Genomic DNA, 16,297 nt, shown 5'->3' with positions numbered 1-16,297 from the left:
CACTCCCAGCTGTCAACTCCATGAGGTCAAGGACTCTAACACAACTGGGTCGTTGGCGGCTCGCAGCCGTGGCTGCTGGCATGGGAAAGATGCCAATCATATGTGTCATTGAATTTATTGCTTTCTGTGGTTTCAAGCCTGAAAAAGTTAAGAGAGAGTTACAGCCTCCTTTGACGTTATTGTCATCGATCATGAGCCCCGTGAGGTGGGATGTGGAGGTGGTCACTCTCTGGGAATCTCTGAGATGAGCACACATTAACTTTCTAGAAGCATCTGTACAGAGCCCATTTATGCCATTCAAAGCTTCCTGAATCCAAAGGAAACCTCGTAAAAAGTCAGCTAAAACACTTGAGCATTTAGAAACATTTCCTGATCTTTTGGTTCTAGCGAATAGCACATGGAAAAAATAAATACCTTGAAGTTGAAGGAAATGCCTTTGTTTATACCCACAGATCTCCTGTGGGTATAACCATTGTGAATTGACAAAGTTTAATATTTGATACAAGCATCGTGAACACATATTGTTAATCCTCCTTTTTTCTTTAATATAATATTCAGTTGCTTAGTGGTCCCTAAAGTGCAGGGGGGTAGTTTTATATAGGAATTATATTTGGAAATAGAGTCAGAGGAATTCATGAAGATTGAACCACTGGTTTTTGTTTGTTTGTTTGTTTGAGACAGAGTCTTGCTCTGTTGCCAGGCTGGAGTGCAGTGGCACCATCTCAGCTCACTGCAACCTCCGCCTCCCAGGTTCAAGCAGTTCCCCTCCTCAGCCTCCCAAGTAGCTGGGACTACAGGCATGCGCCACCATGACCGGCTAATTTTTGGTATTTTAGTGGAGACAGGGTTTCATCATGCTGACCAGGAGGGTCTCGATCTCCTGACCTCGTGATCCACCCGCCTCAGCCTCCCAAAGTGCTGGAATTACAGACGTGAGTCACCGCGCCCCGCCCCATTGCTTCATTTTATTATTTATTTATTTATTTATTTGAGACGGAGTCTCGCTCTGTTGCCCAGGCTAGAGTGCAGTGGCACCATCTCAGCTCCCGGGTTCATGCCAGCTGTAGGACATGCTGTAGGACATGTGACTGTATTTAGAAGGGGAGAGAGTTGGGATACTTTGTGGGATTATTAAATTTCCCTTTAGCATTTGTAGAGAGCATCCCATTAAATATGCCAATGGTTTTATCAAATAGGTTGTTATGCCATTCAAAGCTTCCTGAATCCAAAGGAAACCTCTTAAAAAGTCAGCTAAAACACTTGAGCATTTAGAAACATTTCCTGATCTTTTGGTTCTAGCAAATAGCACAGTGGAAAAAACAAATACCTTGTTTGAGACGGAGTCTTGCTCTGTTGCCAGGCTGGAGTGCAGTGGCATGATCTCAGCTCACTGCAACCTCTGCCTCTCAGGTTCAAGCAATTCCCCTGCCTCAGCCTCCCAAGTAGGGAGCCTGCCAGCTCCGCCTTCCGGGTTCACGCCATTCTCCTGCCTCAGCCTCGAGTAGCCGGGACTACAGGTGACCACCACCATGCCCGGCTACTTTTTTTTGTATTTTTAGTAGAGACGGGGTTTCACCGTGTTAGCCAGGATGGTCTTGATCTCCTGACCTCGTGATCCACCCGTCTCAGTGCTGGGATTACAGGTGTGAGCCACCAAGCCCGGCCCATTGCTTTTTTAGTGTTAGAGACTATTCCCATCAGGTTTCTTCGCATGATTTTTCTGTATCCTCATAAAACTGAGAGCTAAATCGAGAAGATAAGTAAACTTTGTTTCCCTCTTACCATCCAGCTTCTCACACCCATCTGGTTCTATCCTGCAGAATGCTGTCATTCACTTCTCCACCACCCCCACGTGCAGTGTATAGAGCTGATGATATCATCCCTTTATTTCTGATGGGAGAAAATAAAGCACATCCGTCGGATCACTTACTCAGGAAATAGAAATGCCCCTGATGGGGCTGGTGTGGCATTTAGATTAAGGCAGGCCTCCACTCCCAGACCTTTCCACGTGATGCAGACAGAAGGACAGCAAACCAGACCTATGTGCTTCAGTTCTAGGGAATGCAAAGCACCTATTCCCACAGTCTTAAAGATTGACTGTAGGATGAACTGCAAGTACAGACATTCACCAAAATTCCTCCCACCCTCCCTCTCCTCTCAGGAGAGAACAGACTGTTGTAAATGTGCACCCCTGGGGCCTTGAGATGTTTTCAAAGGAAAGCCAAACTGGCATTCCCATCTATATTTAAGGGCCAACTTCCACACCACTAAAGAGAAATAATAGTATTTTTTTCCCTGAATAGAAAAAGTAATATAAGTTAGTGTAGAATGTTTAAAAACATATAACAGAGACAGGAAAAATAAAATCACTCAGATTTCTAAAATTTTGGAATAAATCATTCTAGGCTGCTTATCTGCATGTTAATGTTTATGGAATATATATGTGTGTATATATCTATATGATGAAAAATAAAATGACATTGTACATTTGCTTGAGGATCTGATTTTCTAATTAGCTATGTAATGTAAATATGCTTCCATTTCATTACATGTTATTTCATATCAGCATTTGAAATGGCTATATAGTTGTTGGCTATGTATTGTTGCTTTATAGTGATCTATTTAAGCAGTCCCAATGGCTAGACATTAATTCCAATTTTCTGCTATTAAAAACAATACTTCAAGGAGCATCTTTGTGTACAAATCTTGGCAGACCTGTGAAATAAATTCTTTGGCATGAATCTGGAAATGTCGAAATGCCAGGTCACAGAGCATGCCAATTTTAAAGCCTTCTGACATGCAACTTTTTTTTTTTTTTTTTTTAGATGGAGTTTCGTTCTTGTTGCCCAGGCTGGAGTGCATTGGCGATCTCGGCTCACTGCAACCTCTGCCTCCTGGGTTCAGGTGATTCTCCTGCCTCAGCCTCCTGAGTAGCTGGGATTACAGGTATGCCCCACCATGCCTGGCTGATTTTATGTTTTTAGTAGAGACGGGGTTTCTCCATGTTGGTCAGGCTGGTCTCGAACTCCTGACCTCAGGAGATCCGCCTGCCTCAGCCTCCCAAAGTGCTGGGATTACAGGTGTGAGCCACCGCGCCCAGCCTATGACATGCAACTTTAAACATCAATTTTCAGTTTCCCTAGTCTTGCCAACTTTGCACCTTATCTTAACAAAAAATACTCTGCCAGTTTGATAAAAATGTTATTTCCCTGTGGTTTTAGTATGTTTAGTACTATCATTAGCAAATGAAGTTGAAGCGTTTTTTAAAATATGTTTATTAACTATTTATAGTTTTATTTTTGTTTTGATTATTTATAGCCTTTCCCTAATTTTTTGGAGTATATGTGTTTTACTTACTGATCTACCAGACCTTTTCATATATCAAGGCTATTAACCCTTTGTTAATATAGTGGCAATTTTTTCCTGGCTTACCATTTGCCTTGATTTTATTTACCATGTTTTTTGATGTCCAGAAGTGTTTCTTTTTTTTTTTTTTTTAAGACTGAGTTTCACCCTTGTAGTCCAGGCTGGAGTGCAATGGCACGATCTTGGCTTACTGCAACCTCTGCCTCCCAGATTCAAGCTATTCTCCTGCCTCAGTCTCCTGAGTAGCTGGGATTACAGGCATGTGCCACCATGCCCGGCTAATTTTGTATTTTTAGTAAAAACGGGTTTTCTCCATGCTGGTCCGGCTGGTCTCAAACTCCTGACCTCAGGTGATCCACCTGCCTCAGCCTCCCAGAATGCTGGGATTATAGGCGTCAGCCACCATGCCCAGCCGAAGTGTTTCATTTTTATGCAGTAGAAACCATCAATCTTCTCCTTTCTGTTTTCTGACTTTGCCTGTCCATGCTTAGGAAAGCTTTCTCTCTTAAGTCCTGCTGTCGTCAGTAGCTCATAATCATGGACTGCCTGTAACAGCTCTTCTGTTGTTGGACAAGATGTCAATAGTAACTGAAGGCAAGGACCAGCTCTTAGGTTTACGTCTCCCTTAAGTGTCGCGTATTTGGTGGATTGCAGTCCATTCATTGAAAACATGTTTTTGGGCCAAGTGTAGTGGCTCATGCCTGTAATCCCAGCACTGTGGGAGGCCAAGGTGGGTGGATAGTGTGAGGTCAGGAGTTGGAGACCATCCTGGCCAGCATGGTGAAACCCCATCTCTACTAAAAATACAAAAATTAGCTGGCTGTGGTGGCAGGCACCTATAATTCCAGCTACTTGGGAGGCTGAGGCAGGAGAATCGCTTGAACCCAGGAAGCAGAGGTTGCAGTGAGCCGAGACCACACCATTGCACTCCAGCCTGAGCAACAAGAGCAAAACTCTTTCTGAAAACAAACAAAACAAAAACCATGCTTTGGCCCGCATGTAGTGGCTCAGGCCTGTAATCCCAGCATTTTGGGAAGCCAAGGAGGGTGGATTGCTTGAGGTCAGGAGTTTGAGACCATCGTGGTGAAACCCTGTGTCTCCCGAAATACAAAAATTAGCCAAGCATGGTGGTGGGCGCTTGTAATCCCAGCTACTCGAGAGGCTGAGAGAGGAGAATTGCTTGAACCCAGGAGGTGGAGATTGCAATGAGCCAAGATCATGCCACTGCACTCCAGCCTGGGCGACAGAGACTCCATCTCAAAAAAAAAAAAAAATGTTTTATTGAGCACCTACTATATTCCAGGATTAACTATTGATGAGCTGGATCCTGGTTCACAATTACTTCTTTGTGAATTCCACCAGCATGTATTGAATAATTAATACATGTGGGCCGGGCGCGGTGGCTCAAGCCTGTAATCCCAGCACTTTGGGAGGCCGAGACGGGCGGATCACGAGGTCAGGAGATCGAGACCATCCTGGCCAACATGGTGAAACCCCGTCTCTACTAAAAAATACAAAAAAAAAACTAGCCGGGCGAGGTGGCGGGCGCCTGTAGTCCCAGCTACTCGGGAGGCTGAGGCAGGAGAATGGCGTGAACCTGGGAGGCAGAGCTTGCAGTGAGCCGAGATCCGGCCACTGCACTCCAGCCTGGGCGACAGAGCAAGACTCCGTCTCAAAAAAAATAATAATAATAATACATGTGAATAATAGTGGGACCAGGGCAGGAAGGGGAGACAGTAATGAATTAAAAAAATCCCTGCCCTTTGAAAAATCTATAGTTCAATACTCTCTCTCTTTTTTTTTTTTTTTTTTTTTTAGGAGAAAATGTTTTCGCTGTGTTGCCTGGGCTAGTCTCAAACTCTTGGCCTCAAGTCATCCTCTCACTCAGCCTCCTGAGTATGAGGGATTACAAGCATGAGCCACCACACCCAGCTTCTTTAAAAAGAAAAAAAAAAGTTGTATTGATATATGATTGACATATAGACATCGTATATGTTTAAGGTCTACAACTTGACACTTGAGGGATTAAAGAGAGGTAAGATTTTAAAAGACAGGTGAATAACTAAGGGAGAAGGGGTGAGTAGCGGGTAAGAGGGGGTGGGGAGGGGCTGTGGAAAGGAGCATCTGAAGTGAACCTTACAGGGAGAGCTGAGGGAGAGGGCATTCTTGGCTTCCTGTCCCTGTAGGATTATAAAAGATTTTACCACCCAAATAACCTTGAAGCTTGAAATCAGCCCACAATGTCCAAAGGAGGGGCTCAGTGAGGAGCTAAGGAAGAGGAATTAGCACTTCTTTAACCTGTCTTTTGCATGTATATTGTGCTTGTGATATTTTTTGGTGTATAGATTATTTTCTTTCTTACGGAGTTAAATCTTTGTTTGTTTGTTTGTTTGAGATGGAGTTTTACTCTGTTGCCCAGGCTGGAGTGTGGTGGTACAATCTCAGCTCACTGCAACCTGCGCCTCCCGGGTTCAATCGATTCTCCTGCCTCAGCTCCCGAGTAGCTGGGACTACAGGTGCACACCACCATGGCCGGCTAATTTTTGTAATTTTAGTAGACATGAGGTTTCGCCATGTTGGCCAGGCTGGTCTCGAACTCCTGACCTCAGGCTATCCACCAGCCTCAATCTCCCAAAGTGCTGGGATTATAGGCATGAGCCACTGCGCCCGGTCACTTATGGAGTTAAATCTTTCTGGATGGTGTGGTATATTGTATTTTCCAAGGGTGGCTGCACGAATATATATTCCATTCTAGATGCTTTTCTTAGAATGTGACCTTAGCAGGCCACATTAAGATGCAGAGTTTGTGTTCCCTCCCCTTGAACCTGGGTGGAACTTTGTAACTGCCTCAACCAACAGAATGTGGCAGAAGTGACATCCAAGGCTCAGTCCTAGAAAGCAATGTGGTTCTGGGGGACTCTCTTGCTCTCTCTTGGGATGCTTCTGCTCTGAACCCAGCCACCATATTGTGAGGAAGTCCAGGTCACACGGAGAAGCTAGATGTGGATGTTCTGACCAAGAGCCCCTGCTAGATTCCCAGACAATCACCAGACAGGTAAGCAAGGAGGGCTTGGGGCTTGTGATATAACTGACATCTTGAAATGATCGTTGTGGCTTCTGGAGACTTGATTGTGGGGAAGGGAACTGCAGACCAGGAGTGGAAGCAGGGAGACCAGACAGGACTGTGTAGAGTGTCCAGGAGAGAGATGATGTGGTTTGCATTAGGGTTAAACCCGTGGAATATGTGAGAAGTGCTCCTATTTGGGAAATGTTTTGAAGATGGAGGGCACAGGACTTGCTGATGGACTGAGTGGAGGGTGAGGGAAAGCAAGAACTTACTGACAATGTCTAGATTTCTGGCCTGGGCAATTGGGTATCGGATAAGCGAGGAAATCACTTATTGAGATGAGGATGCCTGAGGGATGAGCAGCTTTGCAAGGCAGGGACGATCAGCTTGACCTGAGCAAGTTCTGTGAGAAGCTTGTTAAATCTCCAAGTTGAAATGCTAAACAGTTTAGATTTGTGAGTCTAGAGCTCAGATGAGAGGCCCAAGTTAGAGATATAAACTTGGGAGTCATTACAGATGATGTTCCAGACGCTATTGCTTTGTTTTTAAAAACAAAAAAGAAAAAAAAATTGGCCAGGCATGGTGGCTCACACCTATAATCCCAGCACTTTGGGAGGCCGAGGTGGGTGGATCACGAGGTCAAGAGATTGAGACCATCCTGGCCAACATGGTGAAACCCTGTCTGTACTAAAAATTCAAAACTTAGCTGGGCATGGTGGCGCATGCCTGTAGTCCCAGCCAGTTGGCAGGCTGAGGCAGGAGAATCGCTTGAACCCGGGAGGCGGAGGTTGCAGTGAGCCGAGATCGCACCACTGCACTCCAGCTTGGTGACAGAGCAAGACTCCGTCTTAAAAAAAAAAAAAAAAAAAAACCCAAACTTAGCTTAAACCAGCTATTTCATTTGCCCACCAGTTAGGTGGGCTGGGAATCCAGGGCAGGGCACAGAAGAAATTGTTAGTCTCTACTCCACAGTTTCTGGGACTTCAGCTTGGAAGACTCAAGGATTGGAGTCAACATGAGAGCTGGGACTGGAATCATCTGGAAGCATCTTTACCCACAGACCTGGCTGGTTATTCATTGGAACCTCAGCACAGGCTGTCAACTGGGATACTTACAGTGCCCTCTCCATGTGGGTTGGGCTTCCTTCCAGTATGGCAGCCTTCGGGAGTTGGACTACTTAGATGGCAGCTTTCCTAACCTAGCCTTGGAAGTCACACAGCATCATCTCTACTCCCTTCTGTTGGTAACAAGAGAGTCACAAGTCTGCCTAGATTGAAGATCCCTTCTCTCTATGGAAGGAATGTGAAGATCATATTGGAGAAGAGCATATAGAATGAGAGATACTATTGGACCAACTCTGGAAGACAGACTCTGTCACAGCTCACAGAACCTTGTCGTTGGATGAGATACTTAGGAAGCGAGTGTAGATAGAGAGAAGTCCTGGACTGGCCTGGGGACACGCAACATTTGGAGACTGAGAGGAGGAAGGGCCAGTGGGCAGAGGGAAACCTGGAGCAAAAGACATTTCTTGCAGTGACTGCTACTTCCTGCTGAAGTTCCTTAGGGAATGGGGTCAGGATAGTTTCCTCTCTCCTTCTTCCATCTGTGTGGTAAAATATACATAGCGTGACATTTACCATCTTAGCAATTTTTTATTTTATTTTATTTTGTGAGACAGAGTCTCACTCTGTTGCCCAGGCTGGAGTACAATGGCGCAATCTCAGCCCACTGCAACCTCCGCCTCCTGGGTTCAAGCAATTCTCCTGCCTCAGCCTCCCTAGTAGCTGGGACTAGCTAATTAGCCCCAGCTAATTAGCCACCACACCTAGCTAATTTTTATATTTTTAGTAGAGACAGGGTCTCACCATGTTCGCCAGGCTGGTCTCAAATTCCTGACCTCAGGTGATCCTCCCACCTCAGCCTCCTAAAGTGCTGGGATTATCGGCGTAAGCCCCTGTGCCCGCCACCATCTTAGCAATTTTTACGTGTACAGTTGAGTGGCATTAAGTACATTCACATTGTAGTCTAACCATCACTACCATCCATCTCCATAGCTCTTTTCATCTTGTAAAACTGAAATTGTACATTAAACACTAACTCCCCATTCCCTCTTCCCCCTAGGCCCTGGCAACCACCACTCTGTCTCTATGATTTTGATGACTCTAAGTACCTCATGCAAGTGGAATCAGTGTATTTGTCTTTCCATGACTGGCTTACTTCACTTAGCATAATGTCTTCAAGACAGGACAGGTCTTGCATCAGCTGCAAGCCGGAGCCAGAACCAGCCATCCCTGGTTCTGGGACATCCATGGGCATGGCCTGGGGGCTCACTTGAGCAAAATTCCATGGCCTCACCAAGGCAACCAGAAATCCCCTGTACCTCCATTATGCACAGGCTCAGTCTTCCAAAACACTGGAGTGTGGGAGGGGGTTGCCTCAGTCCAGCTAAACCCATTTTTTTAGAAAACCATTTTTGCCGCTTTCTTTAAGAGCTAAAGAATCCTCCAATTTACTCAACTCTAAAAAAAACCCTTAACACCCAAACAGTAGCATCTGGATATAAATTTAACTTGATTTCAGAGTTTTCTCTAAGAATAGCTGGTGAATGTTGCTTTACATCTTGGAGAATTTCCTAAGCTAAGAGAGGCCAAAGATAAGGATGATTTCACTTCCAGGAAACAAAACTGCCATTTAGTTCCCTAAATGGCAGATCCCAGGTAACAGTACAAAACAAATCTCTCTTTACAAAGCCCCTGCTATGGTAGTTAAAATAAACAGTCTATGTGTTAGAGTTGGAAATTCTGTTGTTACACAGATATCTTGCTGAAATGGGTTCTGACCTCCACAAAGAGTTCTCAAGAATGAAACGCATGCTGTTCCTTTAATGTTGTTTTCGCTCATGCAAATGACATCCTATTACACCCACGGATGCTTAACTACTAAGTTAAAACAACTACATGGCGATTTTGATCACTCCAAAGTCCCCTCACTGTTTTGTGGTTTTATGTAATTCGCATAATGTGTACAAAAAGACTTGACCTGGAGCCGGCAGCAAGAAATGTGTAATTAGAAACACTTCCCGAGGAAACGAGGTGACAAGTGAAGGCCTGAGGATTTCCGAGGGAGCCTGGAGCTGCAGATACTCATTATGGGTACTTGAGAGGCACAGCTGCCCCTGCTGGACACCATGTCAAACGCCGTCCGCTGGATGCCAGCGCGGAGACCAGCCCCGAGCCAGAGACGGTGACTATGGCAACACGCCGCTCCATTTTTCAACTTTTCATTGCTTAAAAGGAAATTGCTTAGGCTTCTTCTCTTTTTTTTCCTTTTTCTCCCTACCAATTTCAGAGTTTGTACCAGACTAAATGTTAGCCTCCAGGTCTAACATTTCCTGGGTAATTAGTGACCAGCTGGGTGAAGTGCTTTTGGCCTTACCTCCAGCCTTGGCAACTCCAGCCAGTTATTAATTGCCGCACTGGGAAACACTTCCCAATCAAGCTATTATTTAATCAAAATAAAAGAAAATGAACTATGATTGCTGTCAACAGCAATGATCAACTCTCCGTAGGAGTCTAAATGGGAACTGTGGAGGTTCTCACTGGAAGAAGTGTTCCTCGGGGTCACATAAGCAGAGCAACGTGAAGTTGCGTGGAGTACCCTTGGGAACTGGTTCTCGTGGGAGGAGAGAATGTGAACTGACAGGAAGACCCAGAAAGATTACACACACCCTGTCCTAGATCTCGGTCATTCATAGTCAGTATAACCTGTAACTTTGATGTTAAGCCGGTGCCCCAAATGCTGCCGTGGGAGTGTCTGAAGGGGAAAACACAGTCCACAGAAGCATTTGGGCCACTTCTATCAGCAGTAAATAGTAAAACCTGTAACTACCATAATAACCACACTTCCTGAGTACCCCCAGTGTGCCAGGCAGGCACTGTGCCCCCAGGTTTATACTCAGATCTGATCTAAGAGGTCCCCACATTGCCACTGTGGGGAGAGTACAATCATGATCCCTCTTTCACAAGGACACTGAGACTGAGAGAGATGAACTTGGCCAAGACCCACCACACCCTGGTGTGAGTAGCAGAGCCAAGACTTGAATTCTAGTCTCTGCATCAAGCATTTGCTTTTTTTTTTTCAAGCGACAATATAAACATAACATAAAGTGACCATCTTAACCATTTTTAAGTGGATAGTTCTGTGGCAGTAAGTACATTGACATTGTATGCAACCATCACCACCAACCATCTCTGGAACTTTTTCATGTCTCCAGCTGAAACTCTGTACCCGTTAAACACTAACTCCCCATTCCCTCCTTCCCCAAGCCCCTGGCAACCACTATTCTGTCTCTAAGAGCATGATGATTCCATGGACCTCACTTGAGTGAATCACACACTATTTGTCCTTTGGTGACTGGCTTATTTCACTGTGCATAATGTCCTCAGGGTTCATCCATGTTGTAGTATGAGTCAGAATTGCCTTCCTACTTAGGGCTGAATTGCATTCCATTGTTTGTATACACCATATTTTGTTTATCCATTCATCTATAGATGGACATTTGGGTTGTGCTCATGTTTTGGCTCTTGTGAATCATGCTGCTACGTTTACTACTTTTTTTTTTTTTTTGAGATGGAGTTTTGCCCTTGTCATCCAGGCTGGAGTGCAGTGGCGCGATCTCAGTTCACTGCAAGCTCTGCCTTCTGGGCTCCAGCGATTCTCCTGTCTCAACCTCCCAAGTAGCTGGGATTACAGATGCCCATCACCACGCCCAGCTAATTTTTTGTATTTTTGGTAGAGGCAGGATTTCATCATGTTGGTCAGGCTGATTTTGAACTCCTGACTTCAGGTGATCCACCTGTCTCGGCCTCCCAAATTGCTGGGATTACAGGCATGAGCCACGGTGCCTGGCCGCTACATTTAACTCTTAACCTTTACTAAGATTCATTGCACCTAGGAGCAGTTGCTCTTCAAGGATAACACATAGCTCACGGACTGCCTGTCACACCCCAACCTCAGAGAATCAGAGACTACCACGGGGCCCATCAGGCCACTAGGCCAGGTGCCACTCCCCTGGCAGGGAGAGAGGTGCCTGTGGCCACTGACCTCATAGGGTTCCGCCTCTCCACACTGGCACGCTGCGGGAGGAATTTCAGTGTTCAATTCCAGGCTGTTTCTCTGAGTCTTAGGTTCTGGGATAAACAAGTTCCTTCAAGTCCAAACTGCTCAGATTCGACTTTATGCTAGATTCCTCACCTGGAATCCTGCTCCAGGACTGCAGTCTCATCCTCCAGCTCCTGCAGGCTTCTTCTGAGCTGGTGGGTCTCAGCAGGGATGGGGGAAGTGGCACTCCACACCCAGGGGCCACCACCCACAGGAAGCTTTGTGGACATGTGAGGGGCATATGTGGTTGTCATAATGGTTGGGGGACACTGTTAATACTTATGTGAGGCCAGGGACTCAGGTGACCTGCAGTGTGTGAGGCAGTCACCCACAACAAAGAATTGTCCTGCATCCTGAACTAATTTCAAAAAACCCATTAACATTTGTCTCCTAAGCTTTGTGACCTGAGTGCCACCTGCCTCCCCAGTTCCTCTCCCTCCACTCTCATGCTTGAAGATAAGCTGTTTTGGGGCCAGGCGCAGTGTTCACGCCCGTAATCCCAGCACTTTGGGAGGCTGAGGCAGGCGGATTCACAAGGTCAGGAGTTTGAGACCAGCCTGATCAACATGGTGAAACCCCGTCTCTACTAAAAATACAAAAATTAACCATGGTGGCACGCACCTGTAATTCTAGCTACTCAGGAGGCTGAGGCAGGAGAATCGCTTTAACCTGGAAGGCAGAGGTTGCAGTGAGCTGAGATCATGCCATTGCACTCCAGCCTGGGCAACAGAGTGAGATTCCGTCTTTAAAAAAAAAAAAACAAACAAACAAACAAACAAAAAAAACCTACTGTTTTCTCTGCCTAAAATGCCTATTTTTCCCCTTTGTCTGGTATATGAGGGATTCTTTCTTTCTTTTTTCCTTTTTTTGGAGACAGAGTCTCATTCTGTCACCCAGGCTGGAGTGCAGTGGCGCGATCTCAGCTCACTGTAACCTTTGCCTCCCAGGTTCAAGAGATTCCCCTGCTTCAGCCTCCTGAGTAGCTGGGATTACAGGCATGCACCACCACACCCAGCTAATTTTTGTATTTTTAGTAGAGATGGGGTTTCACCATGTTGGCCTGGTTGGTCTCGAACTCCTGACCTCAAGTGATCCACCCATCTCAGCCTCCCAAAGTGCTGGGATTACAGGTGTGAGCCACTGCGCCTGGTGGGATTCTTTCTTTAAGGCTCAGATTAAATGTACCTATGTATGAGACTTCCCCAGAACTTCCCAGTAGCATGTGTCCATCCCTAAATGGCACCTCGTAGCTCTTGGTATGTTCATGCATTTCAGAAACACTTTTTTCTTTCTGAGTACCTACTGTGTGCCAGGCACTAGGGTAGGCTAAGAATTTAAAGATGAGTAAGACAGAGTCCTTGTCCTCAAGGAATTCCCAGGAGAGTCAGAGACAGACAGTGATCACCATGCAAGGCAACAAGTGCCAAAGAGAGGAGGACTGCAGTGTGGGAGCCGAGGAGCCATGAAGGAGCCTTGGGAGTCTTGGAAGACTCCACTGGGAAGAGGTGGTTTAAATTGGGTTTTGAAGAATCGAGGAGAATCAGCCAAAGAAATGTGCCAAGATGCTGAGCTGAGATAATTCCACAGGGCTGCAGTGTAAGAGGCAGATCTAGGAAGGTGGGTCCAGGAAGGTGGGCAGGGCCACATCCTGACAAGTCACTGCTGTTAATGATGAAGAGCAGGGAGCCTGTGTAGCCTTGGATTTCTTGGGATAATGCCTCCCAAGGCCCTGCTTGGGACATTAGGCACTCATCGGCCTCCTGCCTATGCCAGTGGAGCAGGGGTTCCCTCCAAGTCCTGTCCCGGAATGGTTCTGTTCCCAGGGAGGATAGGAACTCGAACTTGTGGAGCAGCTACTTGATGTGCCAAACACTTGTGTTCTCTTCAGCAAGAGGATACTTGCTGGTGTGCCTGGGAGACTGTCCCAGGATAAATGGGGAGTGTCTTTCTAGAATGTTAATTTCACTCAAAGATTGGGGAGGGAAAATCAATTAGTGTAAATGGTAAATAATTTAAAACATTATTTTTATATCACATCAATAGTGGATATATTATGGGGCAGAATGCTAAAGTAATACACATTTTTCTTAATTTCATTTATCATTTGAAAAGGTAACACAAGCTCATGGTACGAAATTCAAAATGTATAAGAGTTTAGAATAGGCCGGGTATGGTGGCTCACGCCTGTAATGCCAGCACTTTGGGAGGCCAATGCGGGCGGATCGTGAGGTCAGGAGTTCACGAGCAGCCTGGGCAACATAGTGAAACCCCATGTCTACTAAAAATACAAAAATTAGCTGGGTGTGGTGGCATCCAGCTACTTGGGAGGCTGAAGCAGGAGAGTTGCTTGAACCTGGGAGGCGGAGGTTGCAGTGAGCCAAGACCAGGCCATTGCACTCCAGGCTGGGCGACAGAGCGAGACTTCATCTCAAAACAAAACAAACAAACAAAAAAGAGGCAAGGAAAACCTAGCTGATGTAGTATAGTATGGAAGATCTCTTCGGATGGCAAACGGACGATATGGTATATCTTGTGACCCACTTCTAGGAATTTACCCTGCACATATACTAACACATAAAAATGAAGAGTATTCGTGATCATGTTAGTTGTAGTATCATTAGTAATAGGAAAATATTGGAAATGGCCATAATAGGGCTGGTTAACAAATTCTGATAGATTCATATAATGAAATACTATGCAGTCTCACTATGTTGCCCGTGTTGGACTTGAACTTCTGAGTTCACTGCAGCCTCAGCTTTCTAAGCTCAACTGATCCTCCCACTTTGGCCTTCCAAGTAGCTGGGATTACAGGCACTTACCACTGTGCCTGGCTGGAATAATCTACGATTGTGTTATAAAGATCTCCAAGATGTAGTGTCATCTGAAAAAAGCAATCTGTGGAGTAGTGCGTATTTTATGTTACCATTTGCATTTTTTAAAAAAAACCCACATACATAGGTATTTACTTAAACTATATATAGAATATCTCTTGGAGGGTACCCAAGAAAGTAGAAATAGTGGTTGCCTCCGGGGAGTGAAGCTGAGTGGCTGGAGAACAGAAATGTAAATTTTGTGTGTGTGTGTGTGTGTGTGTGTGTGTGTGTGTGTGTGTGTGTGAGAGATGGAGTCTCGCTCTTTCTCCCAAGCTGGAGTGCAGTGGCGCAATCTCAACTCCCTGCAGCCTCCGCCTGCCAGGTTCAAGGGATTCTCCTATCTCAGCCTCCTGAGTAGCTGGGATTACAGGTGCCCGCCATCACACCCAGCTAATTTTTTTGTATTTGTAGTAGAGATGGGGGTTTCACCATGTAGGTCAGGCTGATCTCGAACTCCTGACTTCAGGTCATCTACCCGCCTTGGCCTCCCAAAGTGCTGGGATTACAGCCATGAGCTACCGTGGCCAGCCTTCCTTGCCTCTTAAGTCTATACACAGTAAACAATAGTGTGTTCCCAATCTTTCTGAACCTTGCCAATCTGACAGGTGAAAGCTGTATCTCATTAGAGTCTATTTGCTCTTCCTGTATTATGAAAGAGGTGCAGTCTCTCTTTTTATATTCAAGGGGCCTTTGTGTTTCACATTCTGGGAACTGATTCTTCATCTCATTCACTCGTTTTTCTATTGTGTTACTGGCTTTTTCTTATCAATATTTAGGATTTCTGTAAATATTAAGGGAAGGCATTTTTGTGATATGAATTGCAAATACTTCCCACCAATAATGTTTCTCTTTTGATTTTGTTTTTCTGCCCCATATAATTATTTCTAATTTTTTCTTTTTGTAGCTGAATTTACTTTTGTTTTTCTAGCTTCTGAGTTCTATGTTATACTTAGAAAGGCTGCTTCTTTATCTGAGGTGATTAAAAAATACTCTCATTAGTTCATTCCATCAAAAGTTTACTAAGCCCTGACTCTATGCCAAGCACTGTCTGGGTGCTGGGATTGCCAGGCTGAACAAAACAAACCATGAGTACATGTTTTGAGGGTTTTTTGTTTGTTTGTTTTTTGAGACGGAGTCTCGCTCTGTTGCCAGGCTGGAGTGCAGTGGCACAATTTCAGCCCACGGCAACCTCTGCCTCCTGGGTTCAAGCAACTCTCCTGCCTCAGCCTCCCGAGTAGCTGGGACTACAGGCACACGCCGCCACGCCTGGCTAATTTTTTAAAAATTTTATTTATTTATTTGTATTTTAGTAGAGATGAGATTTCACCATGTTGCCCAGGCTGGTCTCGAACTCCTGAGCTCAGGCAGTCCGCCCGCCTCAGCCTCCCAAGGTGCTAGGATTACAGGCGTGAGCTACTGCACCCAGCTGACCCCTGTTGTTTTATCTGCCTCACAGCTCCCTTCTGAGAATTCCCCACCACACACCATCCATCAGCTTCCCAGCAGGAACACCAATTAGCTGAGACCCCGCCCACTTATGGGTCCAGGGCCTGCTTAACACAGACTTTGCCAATCACAGCCTTTCTTTGTAAATCTGAAACGGAAACCCAGAAGGTCTAATGTCTGTCAGTTACAAAAGTGGTAATCCATCAGAGTCCACACTTCCTGCCCCATGGGCCAGAGAAGCAGAGGAACCTAATCTGCAGAGGGAGCCTGAATTAGGCATAGGGAGAGAGTCGGGGGGCAAGAAAAAAAGAGTTCCCACGGGTCCATGTCCGTGTTTGTCAGGTGTGCCGGGGCTCAGGCTGTACTCCCATCTCAATGTTCCTTG

General features: G+C 45.6%; 1 long non-coding RNA gene across 1 annotated transcript; it reads right to left on the bottom strand.

Moving 5' to 3' along the window:
• Positions 1–2: 2 nt before the first annotated feature.
• LOC139360051 (uncharacterized) lies at positions 3–11,783 on the bottom strand. Its single transcript, XR_011617028.1, has 3 exons — positions 11,687–11,783; positions 1,783–1,890; positions 3–138 (listed from the first exon to the last, which is right to left on the bottom strand). It is a non-coding gene; the product is annotated as an uncharacterized lncRNA (long non-coding RNA).
• Between the last annotated feature and the right edge of the window lie 4,514 nt (positions 11,784–16,297).

Source organism: Macaca nemestrina, chromosome 19 (genome assembly GCF_043159975.1).
Source record: "Macaca nemestrina isolate mMacNem1 chromosome 19, mMacNem.hap1, whole genome shotgun sequence".
Taxonomy (NCBI): domain Eukaryota; kingdom Metazoa; phylum Chordata; class Mammalia; order Primates; family Cercopithecidae; genus Macaca; species Macaca nemestrina.
The sequence above is the reverse complement of the archived record's forward strand: the minus strand, read 5'-3'. Positions and strand labels throughout refer to the sequence as shown.